This window comes from Balearica regulorum, chromosome 7 (genome assembly GCF_011004875.1).
Source record: "Balearica regulorum gibbericeps isolate bBalReg1 chromosome 7, bBalReg1.pri, whole genome shotgun sequence".
In the NCBI taxonomy this organism is placed as follows: domain Eukaryota; kingdom Metazoa; phylum Chordata; class Aves; order Gruiformes; family Gruidae; genus Balearica; species Balearica regulorum.
In genome coordinates, this window is record NC_046190.1 from 18,004,965 (window position 1) to 18,017,812 (window position 12,848).

Sequence of the window (12,848 nt, forward strand, 5' to 3'; positions counted from 1 at the left end):
GGCAAGCCTGGGAAGTTGTTTTCATCCCTAATTCTGTATGTTCTTTCACAGCTACTTCAAGCATACCTACTTCCCCCACTTTGTAAAATGTCTTTGAGATCTTTCAGGATAGGTATGATGTTATTGTTCTGCAGTTCAAAGGTTAGATCCAATGTCTGTTGAAGGTAGCACTGACTGTGGTGGCCGCTGTGTCATGCCAGTGTCCTTAGGCATAGTGTGTACCAGAGGAAGAGGAACCTTTTAAACTTCCAAAGGATGGCACAGATATCCCCTCTCTGCTGGAACATGACTTCATGCTGAATCTGAGCACCACTACTCCCACTGTGGAAGCAGAAACTTGTAAACGTGTTTCTGAGGGAGCAAATTTTTTATTTTTTATTTTTTTTTAAAACACAGAAGAGCTTGAGTAAGCCCTGTCATATGTAAACACTGTTTTGGGAAATTGATTTTTCACATTTCAATTAGCTTCCCATAAAGCTCAAACCAAAGCATAAGCAGCATTATCATTATGTTCAGAAGCTAAAGGAAACAAAGAAATTAATCACTTATCATTTGTTATAGCCACTATCTTCTATTACTTAATTAAAATATGACATTAATTTCAAAACCATTCAGCTATAGATATATATTCAAATGGTTATAATAATGATAGACGCCAAAATTTTGTTCATTCACTCTAACAGTTTATTTTAGGAAACTCAGTGAAGCAGGATGAACCTTGAATATACAGATTAATGCAAGGAAGGAAATTTTATGATGTCTGTTAGTTAATACAGAAGCCAATCTTATTAATCATGGATTTACAGAGGGCTGTTTTATTAGATGTTAACCATAGCTTATGTTGACAATTGATTTTTCATTGTAGGACATCTAAATTTATTATTTGTAATAAGATAAAGATAATTAAATTGACTTTATAAAGGTTACTATCATAAATGTTAGTACCTGTGAATAGCAAACATAAAACTGCTTTAGCAACGAAAATTCAGCTAAGCGGTAGGTGCTTTCTTTCCATTACATTTAATAGTCCCTGAACATTTTTAGCCTACGTTTTATTTTCTGGAGTTTATACCTACTGCTGTGAAAAACAGGGTTGAAGCCTCACTTCCAGTTTATTTTCTTTCCAATAAAATGATCAAAACATGTTTAAAGTTATAGAAGTAAAACAAAACAAAGCACTTAGTACAAATGTATTACACAATGGAGTTTTGTCATTTCTCAGATTCAGAATGACATGTTGAAAAAAATGTTGTATCTACAATAAAATCTGACTTTTTAGGGGGTTTTAAGTATTAAAAAGAGTAATTGTTAAGGAAGTTAATTCAGACCTGGTAAAAATGAGACTACTTAGAATTTTTTAATTTTTTTTAATTGCACTGTTTTTATGAATTGTATCTCTCCATCCAGTAATACAATCCATCCATCTGGGTACAATCTTTTGAAAAAGTGAAGGAATACAGCAAATGTTAGAGACCTTGGAAAAGCACCTAACGTAATATCTTCAAACCTGGTGACAGTACATTCCTGAGCTTTGACAACATGGGAACTATCCAGTAAAAAAAAAAGAAATCATCAGAAAGCTCATAGTATATTTGTACTGTAATATTTATCTTTGGTTTCTAGTTCTAATTTGCCACAATGTTATGAGCTTGTAACTTGTCATCGCTGCTTTGATGTTTTGGACCAGTACTGAAAGTATAAAAGTATAGAATCGTAGTATAAAATGGTATAAAATATAGAATTGTTTTGATTGGAAAAGACCTTTCAGATCATGAAGTCCAACTGTAAACCTAACGCTGCCAAGTCCACCACTAAACCATGTACCTAAGCACCACCTCTATGTGTCTTTTAAATCCTTCCAGGGATGGTGACTCGACTGCTTCCCTGGGCAGCCTGTTCTAATGCCTGACAACCCTTTTGGTGAAGAAATTTTTCCCAATATCCAATCTAAACCTCCCCTGGCGCAATCTGAGGCCATTTCCTCTTGTCCTATTACTTGTTACTTGGGAGAAGAGACCAACACCCACCTGGCTACAACCTCCCTCCCTTCAGGTAGTTGTAGAGAGCGATAAGGTCTCCCCTCAGCCTCCTTTTCTCCAGGCTAAACCATCCCAGTTCCCTCAGCTGCTCCTCATCAGACTTGTGCTCCAGTCCTTTCACCAGCTTCATTGCTCAAGGAGTGCTTTAGGAAAACTGTTTTAAACTGTGATGTAAGATTGAATATTTGATAAATTAGGTGTTTTTTAATGAAATACACTTGGCTGTAGGATCTTTGTATTATTAGAGCTAATTGTGATTAGTTCTTTCATGGCTTGCAGCTTATTGAAAGAAGAGTCAGCTGGATGGCAGAGTACAGAGGAAGTGAGCAGCACATCATGAGAAGTACAGTTTACCAGAAATGTCAGGCTTCTGGTTGCTGGGCTGCAACATAGATGCCAACCCGGTGTGTCTGTTATAATCAGTTTATAACATGGCAAATCAGCTTGGTGCCCAGAGCAAAAAGCACTGAAATTCTATGTAACTTAAATTGATGCCTGGTTTCCTTATGGTGGTGTTAGGGGTTGTGGTGGGTTGACCTTGGCTGAGGGCCAGGTGCCCACCAGAGCCGCTCTATCACTCCCCTCCTTCATTAGACAGGGGAGAAAAAGCACAATGAAAAGCTTATGGGTCGAGATAAGGACAGGGAGAGATCATTCACTAATTATCATCACGAGCAAAACAGACCGAACTTAGAGAGGGAATTCATCTAATTTATTACTAGGCAAAACAGAGTAGAGGAATGAGAAATAAAATTAACTCTTAAAACACCTTCCCCCACCCCTCCCATCTTCCCGGGCTCAACTTCACTCCCGGCTTCAACCTCCGCCCCCCTCAGCGGCACAGGGGGACAGGGAGTGGGGGTTACGGTCAGTTCATCACGCGTTGTTTCTGCCGCTTCTTCATCCTCAGGGGGAGGACTCCTCTCATCATTCCCCTGCTCCAGCATGGAGTCTCTCCCACAGGCTACAGTCCTTCACGAACTGCCGCAGCATGGGTCTCTCCCATGGGGTGCAGACCTTCAGGAGCAAACTGCTCCAGCGTGGGGTCCCCCATGGGGTCACAAGTCCTGTCAGCAAACCTGCTCTGGCGTGGGCTCCTCTCTCCATGGGTCCACAGGTCCTGCCAGGAGCTTGCTCCAGCGTGGGCTTCCCACAGGACACAGCCTCCTTCAGGTGCCTCCACCTGCTCCGGCGTGGGGTCCTCCATGGGCTGCAGGTGGAATCGCTACACCCCCTCATCCTTCCTCCATGGGCTGCAGGGGGACAGCCTGCTTCACCATGGTCTTCACCATGGGCTGCAGGGGGATCTCTGCTCCGGTGCCTGGAGCACCTCCTCCCCCTCCTTCTTTACTGACCTTGGTGTCTGCAGGGTTTCTTACATCTTCTCACTCCTCTCTCCGGCTGCAAAAGCTCCCTCTAACTGTTTTTCTCCGTCTTAAATATGTTATCACAGAGGCGCTGATTGACTTGGCCTTGGCCAGCGGCGGGTCTGTCTTGGAGCCGGCTGGCATTGGCTCTATCAGACACAGGGGCTTCTAGCAGCTTCTCATAGAAGCCACCCCTGTAGCTCCCCCTGCTACCAAAACCTTGCCACGCAAACCCAACACAGGGGTGCAGCTTTCTCTAACGGAAGAGTTATATTTTTGATGCTTTCTTGTTCTCGTGTGGACGCTCCTGATGATCTGACCCTAGAGCTCTTTGCTGCTTGCTCCAAGGGTAAGTATGGATCTTACATCACCAGGATCCAAGTATTAGCAGAGAAATTCCTTATCTCTGTGGCATTCCTGCTGTGTGAACAACCACAGAAATGCAGTCAGAAGTGAGTATCCACTCTGAGTGAAAGTGAGAAGGGTGCTACTACATGGGTGCTGGCAATTCATGCTGCTATGCTTTGAGGGCTGACTGCCACTGCTGCCTACCTGCCCTGCCAACAAAAGCTGCTGTCAAAGCACAGACCACGTGTCTCTTCCTACACCACCACAGTTTGGATCTTATTGTATTCATGGAGCTCCTATTATTTTCACTTGCATTTTGTGTGCTGAGGGCCCATCTCAAACCTAGCTGGAGCTCGGTGTGGCAGAAGATGGGGAGTTTCAGCCCTCACCACCTCTTCAGCAGCCATGGTTGATATTGATGGAGCTCAGAAGTCTAGGTGAAGCTTCAGTGGAGAATTTAATCTTATGCTCAAGCTACCTCTTGGCCCCAGGTTTTCCTCCCAAAGCAAAACATGGCCTGGACTCACCCTACCTGTGTTTGTTCAGGCACCTAAATGGATGGAATTGACAACCTGTCATGCCCTGCTCTTTCCAAAGTCAGAGGAGAGAGATGGAAACCTCAGAGGACTGGACTGGATTCATTGCTAGGTGCCCTGCTTGTTTCTCTCCATCAACTACCTGGGAACCTAAGGAGGTATTAACTTGCATGCTACAAGTGCGTAGATTAATCTGGGATAAGCATCACTCGCTTTGAATTTTCCTATTGTATTTTTTTCATGTTAAAGACATTTATTGAAACATAAAATACAGATGCCTTGGCTGAATTTTGACTCTTCACAGCTACCTCACGCTGTACTGTTAGCCACCTTGAGGTCATTATAAATAGCACTTTCTGATTCTCTGTGTGTGCATTTGTAGTGTAGGTGCTGAAGCCATTGCAAGAATCTGATATTGTCTGGTTTTAATACATTACTTAATCTGCTCAGGACTAAGCCAAGGCAGACTCATTCTTCAGGCAGTTTCCATTTTGATGTAGTATTTACTTTAAATGAAAGGCCGTGATCCTGTTCAAAGACATGATTTCCCCCTCTCTCCCCTGCTGTCATTAGAGGCAGATAACAGGAAGAGACAGTAAGATAACTGCCACTTATTTGGATTTCACTGAAGCTCTCAGGCAGAAACGGGGACGCCAGCCAGAGCCAAATCAATTCATTTGAATGATTTGCTGATTATCTGTGTTAGTTATTCCCTGATTATCTTGCCTGGTGTCCAGGACTGGCTCTTTGCCTTTGGGCTTGGGTCGGCTGTTTATTTTAACCTGTTATTTCTAGGGAATATTCTGCATCATGAGTAGAGCATCCTAGTCTGCAGAGACAGGAATAATTGGCACTGGAAAAAACAAGGACTAGTATGTGAATAACTAATTGACAAAAAAGTTTGATCATAGTTTTTCATGGGGGTGTCTTAACTTGTTGGTGAAACAGGGCTAATAAAGTAGCCTTTGATAGCTCAGTTCAAGACTATGGCTTGAACATTTGGATCACTGCTTTTGTGTAATAATTAATATTTAAATTATGGCTATTCCAAGAGCTCCTCACCATACACTGAAGAGGGCATTATGTGGACCATACCTGTAGAAGAATTTAGTCTAAAAGACTAGTCAGGGAGCAAATGAACAGGCACAGACAGGCATGGATGTGGTGACCTGAGCTCCAGCAGTAGCATGCCATGGCAAAGGTAGGTGTCCAGGTCCCCGATTTCCAGCCCAGAGTCACTGGACCACGGTCTTCTCCCTCCCGTCTGGGAGCACAGTGCTACTGTAGTCACTGCTGCATCCCTCGCTGGGAGTTCAGGTTCTCCATCCCAGTAGCACTCAGACAAAAAAATAGAGCCAGTCCTGCTCCTAACACTTGACTTGAATGTCAGTTTTCCTTCCCTAGAGTCTACCATCACACAAGACAAGGAACTATAGCAACATTTAGGAATTTTGAGTTAATAACATTGAGATGCTAAAGTACTGCATGATGGAACTAGAGTAGCAGATGGCTAACTCAGTCAGAACGTGCAGTCTGACCTTCTCCCTCCTGCTATCAAAGGATCTGAAAAATTCTTCAAAATCCAAGGAAACATCCTGTACTTTGGGGCTTCTGGTGACAAAAAGAAAATGAAGCCTCTGAATTCAATCCTCTTGTATTGCCATTTCCTTCCTGGTGAGGCAGGCCCTTAGCCAACAAACAGACTGTTTTCTGGCTTTTAACCACATGCATTTTAACATAATGTAGGTAAACATACACAGCTTTCTCCACAATAGAAGTAAATCACTTGATTCTGTTCATTACATTTCCTGAGTGAATTTGTCTGCAGTAACTAAGGCAGTTAGCACACGGTCTGAGCTAACGCAGGAGAAGTGGGGAAACAGAGCTGTGACCAAAATGAGATTCTGTCATTCTGAATGATGCAGAAAAAAACCTCAATGACAAAGCAATACAGATGAAATCAGACTACATGTTTTACAGCCAAACACACAGAACAAGAAATGAAAGCCACTTGTGATGCTATCAGAATTATGAGCCAGTTTTCCCTCCCTCCCGGACTGGAGCAACTGGTGCAACCTGTGGGTTGAGGCTCCCTGCCCAAGAGAGAGTGGCGGCCATGGGACCATGGCTCGCTCCCCGCCTTGTCAGCCTGCCATCCTCTCTTTCCTCATCAGCCTGCCATCCTCTTCTTTCTGACTCTGTGTGTGTGTGTACGGCTCTGCTCATTTTGCTTGTCAGTCAAGACAAATTGAGAAGTCTGAGGAGAGACTGATAAACCAGCAGTTACGGAGCAAAGTCAACAAGAAGAGATGGCACCATGTTGACCGGTGGAAGCATGTGTCCAGGGAGAAAAGAAAGCTCCAAGAGCAGATACAACTTTCACAGCACAGATAACAGGTTTCCTCATGACATCGGTCCCCTATGAAGTTGATCCAACCCTTAATATTTGCAAAATCAAATCTTTGGGCCAACAAACGTAGCCATCCTGAAGCCTTAAAATATCCCATTTCAGTCGCACACTTTTCTGTAAACTTCATGTATTAAAGTCAGCTGGATCAGATCTGATAAAAATGTCCAAAGAGGAATTCAGAAGTGTCAGAGTCAATTTTCAGCTTAAAGATTAATTTTTTAAACTTACAGGCTTCTATTGACATGTGTGTGTCTTTAAGAGAGGAACATTAGAGCTGCTGTACTAAGACCATTAACTCCAGTGTCTCCTTCCTGCCAGTGACCAGAAGAGGCTACTGAGGGGAGTTGTGTGAGAAACAAGCACAGATAGAGAAATCCTTTCCTGCCTTCATCAAACAGCAGTGTAAGGGCTTCCCGAGCCAAACGCTGTGAGCAAGCTACTATGTTTAATACTCATCAATGTACCTATCCTCCATTAATTTGTCTTCTCCTTTTCTGAACCCATTTGTACTTTTGGCATCCAGCGCTTCCCATGGCAACAAGTTCCACAATTTAATTATGCGCTGTGTGAAAAAGTACTTCCTTTTGTTTGTTTTAAACCTACTAAAACAGAATTACAGGATGCACAACAGAATTGCATGGGCAGACTTAAATGGGAAAATAATGTGGAACGACAATGGAAAATCAGTCTCAGCGCAGAGAACTGGAAACTGGCTTTGTTTTTGCTTTACTCTGACCACCAGTACGGGGTTAGTTAGTACTTCCTATCGTTCCTCTCCCTGTCATAAATAAGCCAATTTACCTGATTAGTGCGAAGAGTCAGAAAACAATCTGCGGTCCCTACAAAAAAGGCAGTGTTTGTCAGAAAAGTGAGGTCCACTGTCTTCCTGTTCTCTTAAGGCAGGAAAGATGCGCTGACTGCTGCACCGGGCAAGGAGGGCCTCTGAATTTGCATTTGAATTTGCTAGGTGATGCAACGGTTAAAAATGTCAATACGATTTGGGGCTCTCATGGAGATGCATCACAGGGAAAGAGTGAGCGAGCCTCTCTTCTTGGAACTGACGTGCGATAGCATCTGGAAAAGGTGAGCGCAGTTCTCCGCACCTCGTTACCAGGAAGACAAGCTGGAGGAAGTTCAGAGAAGAAAAGCCAACTGTAGCTATATGCTTGGAAGAACTGGCTGATGAGAAAAAGTACAGAGAGCTGACAGCATAGAGTTTGCTAACCAACACTTAGGGAGTAAGATTACGTAATAACTGTTAACTAATGTTTTAAGTGTAAACCTGCAGGAATGAGAGGAACTAGGTTAGTGTGGGACAAAAGCAGCATAAGGAATGACAAGCTTAGCAGAAAGAAAATGTAATAACAATACCTCATCATCCCCAGCCTTGCCCCATGTCTGGATTTGACCTGGGCATTTCAGCACGTAATGTTTGCCAGGAGCAGACAGGTTATGATGCTCTCACCCAGTGGAGAGAAGTGTGGGCACAGTCGTCAGTGCCATCGCCTGCCCCATAATGAGGGGCTTGAGCCACCTACTCATGGCCCAGCAGAAAGGCCCAGTGGTGCCATTGGAGATGTTGCTCTGCATGTTCCAAAAGCAGACAGAAGCATTGTTCATGTCCCATTCATGGTTCTGTCTGTGGCAATGCTAGCGAGACCTTGACCTTGGTTCAGGCATTCTCTGGAGAAACCACATCCTTGGGTCTCAGTTAGGAGGTAGGCAGATATGGACAGACTAATCCTGTTTGGGCTTTATCCGTAAGTCTCTATGTACTCCTAAAAAGCTATTCATGTCGTGAAACCCACAGACAGGGAGACCGGTGTGTCCAAGGCCCATATGTAAACTAAATATGAAGACCACCGTAGAAAATGCAACAGGCAGAAAATGAAAGAGCATGGGGTTGCAGCAGATGTAACTGCAGCAGGGTTTTGAGGAGTGTGCACTGTGTGGCAGACCTGACCAACATGACTTACTTCTGCCACTTGCTGTGATTTTATGGTTATCTAGAGCATCCTGACTCTTCAGGAATTTACTCTTCAGTGATACAGACAGAGGCTTTGACAGGCTGTGGTGGTCTCCCAAACAAACCCATTTATCTATAGAGCACACTTACCCTGGCTAACTGGCTTTAACATACATTCTTGCAGTTTAATATTTTACAGGTGTCAGATGGGTGCTATGAAGGCTACATAAAGAGCAAGGTCATGTGTCCCAATAGATTCAGTCCTGGGGTGAAATGTAACATGATTTGAAAGAGACAAAACCAATAGAAAAGCAGCTGGGGAAGCCACAGAAATGAAGTGATGCAGTGAGGGCTTCGTTCAGGCACATCCTAAAATTAAGTTGCTTATTTATCTTTAAAGGTAGACTGTTCTGACTTGACTTTGTAATCATGGTCCAACTAAACCTGCCTTTACTTATGGTCAGATTTTCAGTGCATCTGGAACGTAGAAGACCTCCTTTCTTCAAGAACAAATCTCCTAGAAAGTAATAAAATGGCAAAAGTCAGGCAGGGTTCACCCAGTTCCTCCCAGGCTGTCAGATATTCTTTGAAGAGTTAATATTAGCTACATCTACCTTCAGTTTAAATTGGTTATATCATGTTAATTAATCCTGAAATTTTAATTTGCATTACTTTTTTAAGAAAATTACTGAAATTGTATATTTTTCCTAAAGTCAAATTACACACCTTTAAAACACACAACTACACAGAGAGCAGTGTAGAATCTGTTCTTCTAAAAGGAAGATGTTTGTCCAGTTAATTTCTAGTACATGTTGGTAATAGTATACGAGGAATCATTTTGGTCTATTATGATTCCGTAATTAGTGGGTCTCTCCCGCAATCTACAGTATCTCTGAAGTCTCTGTCCTGCTGAGCAGTCTGCTCTCTGTATCTCCTCCCCAGATGTTCTACGTATCCAGTGAGTCTGAACAGATTTTAAAAATCCCGTTTTTGTTCACATGCCGATTATATTTTTGGCTGTACCTTGATATGTGTAAAACCACGTGGCTTGGCACGTGACCCATATGTATAACATTTCTCATTGCTCAGTGTATGAATGACCCCTGCAAACTGCACTGCCTGTTGCTGCCTTGGGGTCCCTGGAAGCAGACATGCTTTTGAAGGGTGGAGATTTGCTGACTGTGCTGGGGAAGGGGAGCCCCAGTGTGGTACTCCTTCTCCAGGCATTTCCTGCATGTGCCTGCTGCAGCAGATGTAGGTGCAGAAGTGTTGACTGTGGATCTGCCTCTGAATTACTCTGCTAATTCAGCAGCTGAGCTGAACAGTGTACAAGCATCTATGAGGATGCAGCACTAAGCTCTGGGTTGAAGTCCAGATGCCTCTTCTCAGCAGCTATGTATCACCTGCCTGGCTGCTGAGGATACTAGTCAGACACCTATTTACATATTTTTAGAGTAATTTTGCTATAATGTTTTAAAGCAAGCATTTTCAAATAAACAAAGTATGGTTAGAGATCAAGATTTGGATTAGCATCTGTATCAGGTTTGGCTCTGATGTCACAGTTTGACTTCAAGGAAACATCTGGGCTATGGTTTAGATTCTGCAACACTAAAACTCCTATGACTGCATGTACAATTTCAGGCCCCAGTACTGGGATGAAGTAAGATTATGAAATGGTCAAACTAAGGAAGAATTGAGAAAGAGCAGCTGTTCTGAAAAGTCAGTCAAACCCAGTCCTCAAAGTATTGGGAAAGAACTGTAATGTTTTGAATACAGATTTTACAGATATATATACAGATTTTATATCGGCATATTTATTTTCATGTCAAACATGATTTATTTTTTGTTTTGCTTTTACCAAAAGTATTATAATGAGGACAAGTGGTGGTGTGGATATTGCCATCTCAGCATATATTGTTATCCCAATTTCCATCCAGTAGTAATTATATTTGGTATAAAGCACCTTGCTATTGGCCTGACTTCATGCCTACCAGGAGAGCCGTACTCTCAGCTGCACAAGCATTTCAACAGATTTCCATGACCAGGACTGCAAACACAGAGAAGCAAAGCGTAGAAACACGATAGCTCAACCAAGACAAATTTCCCAACCAGACTCCAGGGAAGAAAAATAAAAAAAACCCAAAAGGCTATGAAATAAACTCAGAGAGCATGGGAAAGCCTGCAGCTTTGCAAAAGCATTCCCCTTATTTCCAGACTCTGAAGGGACTTGAACAGTCACTTGCCTGACAGGTGATTATTGCTGGAGAGGGTGAATGAAACCAGACCTGGCAAAGACCCGCTCAGGATGCTCACCTACACCTTCCTCTGAGCCAGCTTGAGCTCACATCATTTTAGACAGCCAACAGTGAATACAGAGCTGAAGCAAGGCTCTGTTTATTAAATGATGCATGCTTTCAGGACAGTAAAAATAACTTTCCAGGTTGAATGTCAGTTGCTCCTATATCCCACCCACTGAATGGAAGCTCTTACCCTCCATCTTGACTGGGAAAAGTATCCTGGTTTTGCTTTATGTCCCAAATTATATGGGTTTCCTTTCCGCTCCATGATAGCAATATCAGGGGCCAAACCAGAGCTGTCGGCAGAGCTGGACAATTCAGAAGTCAGTCCTTCCTGATTCTGCACCTGGAGTGGGGCAAACCGTGCAAAGGCCAGCTTAGCTGCACTTCCAGAGGATACGGCATCCTCCAGAGTCCCCGTCACAAAGCAGAAGTCCTCACTGGTGGATGCCAAATATCCTCTGTGTAGCTGAAAGAGCCACTAGTACTCTGGGACACTGAGATTTTACCACTATCAGGAAACTCTGTAGGGTCATCAGACTTAGCAGTAACTCTCCTGCCACCTCTGGTATGAACTAACGGTGTGATTGTCACAATAAGGTCCTCTGGACTCAGACGCTCAAGGCTGGGTACCGTCTGCGACTGATGCTGCTGTGTTTTGTCAGTCAATTCTGGGCTACGCAGTTTCCATTACAGGGGGACCTCAGCTCAGGGGCAGGAGCAGGAGGGGGAGGTATCTGCCTTAGGGAAAAATGATTCTTTATTTCTGCCATTTAATATTGTACTTTATGAGATATTTCCATGTGCAACCATCAAGGCATATTCTGTCATTCCGTTACAAAAGAATACATGATTTGCCTATGAAAATCATCAGCTTCAATGGACTCCAAACCCATTACACAAGTTCTGAATTTGTCTCTAAAGCAATTCCTCCCCTAGCCTTTTAGTGCCAATTATTATATACCCACGTATTTTGGCTCCTAACCATGGAAATGAAGCCTTTGAAGAGTTTCTGCACCTGAGAGTCTAGCAATCTATTTTTCAGATGAGGACAGATTTCAGATCCATCCTTCTAACTTCACTGTTAAACAGCCATTAATAGTTAGCTAGATTGTTATTGTAAGCTTCTATATTTGACTATTAACAGCAACTGCATGTGTGTATCAGCTCCAGATAAAACAAACCTACCTAGGGATTGATTTTATGATGCCAAAATGATAAAGTTTGCTAAAAAATGTAGAGTGAATGTGTAAGCTCTGGAAAACATTAACAAAAACAACTAACACTCCCTATTCATACCTAATTCCTACTGACATCAAATTTAGCTGTGTGTACTTTGGACCCATTGGAACTGTTACAGTGAAAAATCTTGCTGCACAAGTCCTCTTTGAAACGTACAATATTTTGTATTCTGATTACTCTGTAAAAAAAAGATGTTTTGACATCACTGTAGTTTAGGCAGATACTCCATTGTCTGGTATCTTGTTATAGTCATTTATATCAACACAGAGTGGGTGTATAGTAGCCAGCAGTCTGTGTTAGCAGCATTTTATATTCAGTTTGCACTTACGTAAATGATTGTGAAAGACGTGAGAGACAATCTAGCCCCTGGGAATTATATGTGTATTTGGGTGTAATCTTTATGTGTGTAGCCAACACATAAGAATATAGAGAAGTTTTAACATGTTACAGTTGCCATCACTTGAAATAAATATAATTAACCAAGCAGCTTTCAGTTGCACTTATAGGCAGGATCCAAAATAGCTCATGGTTTGTGGTGGCAGATATATAGGAAATATGAGCCTGTAAGGAACAATATATTGCTTTGTTTTTCATAGCATTGTTCACCACATTCTCATAATGGTCAGATAAGAAACTCTTCAGG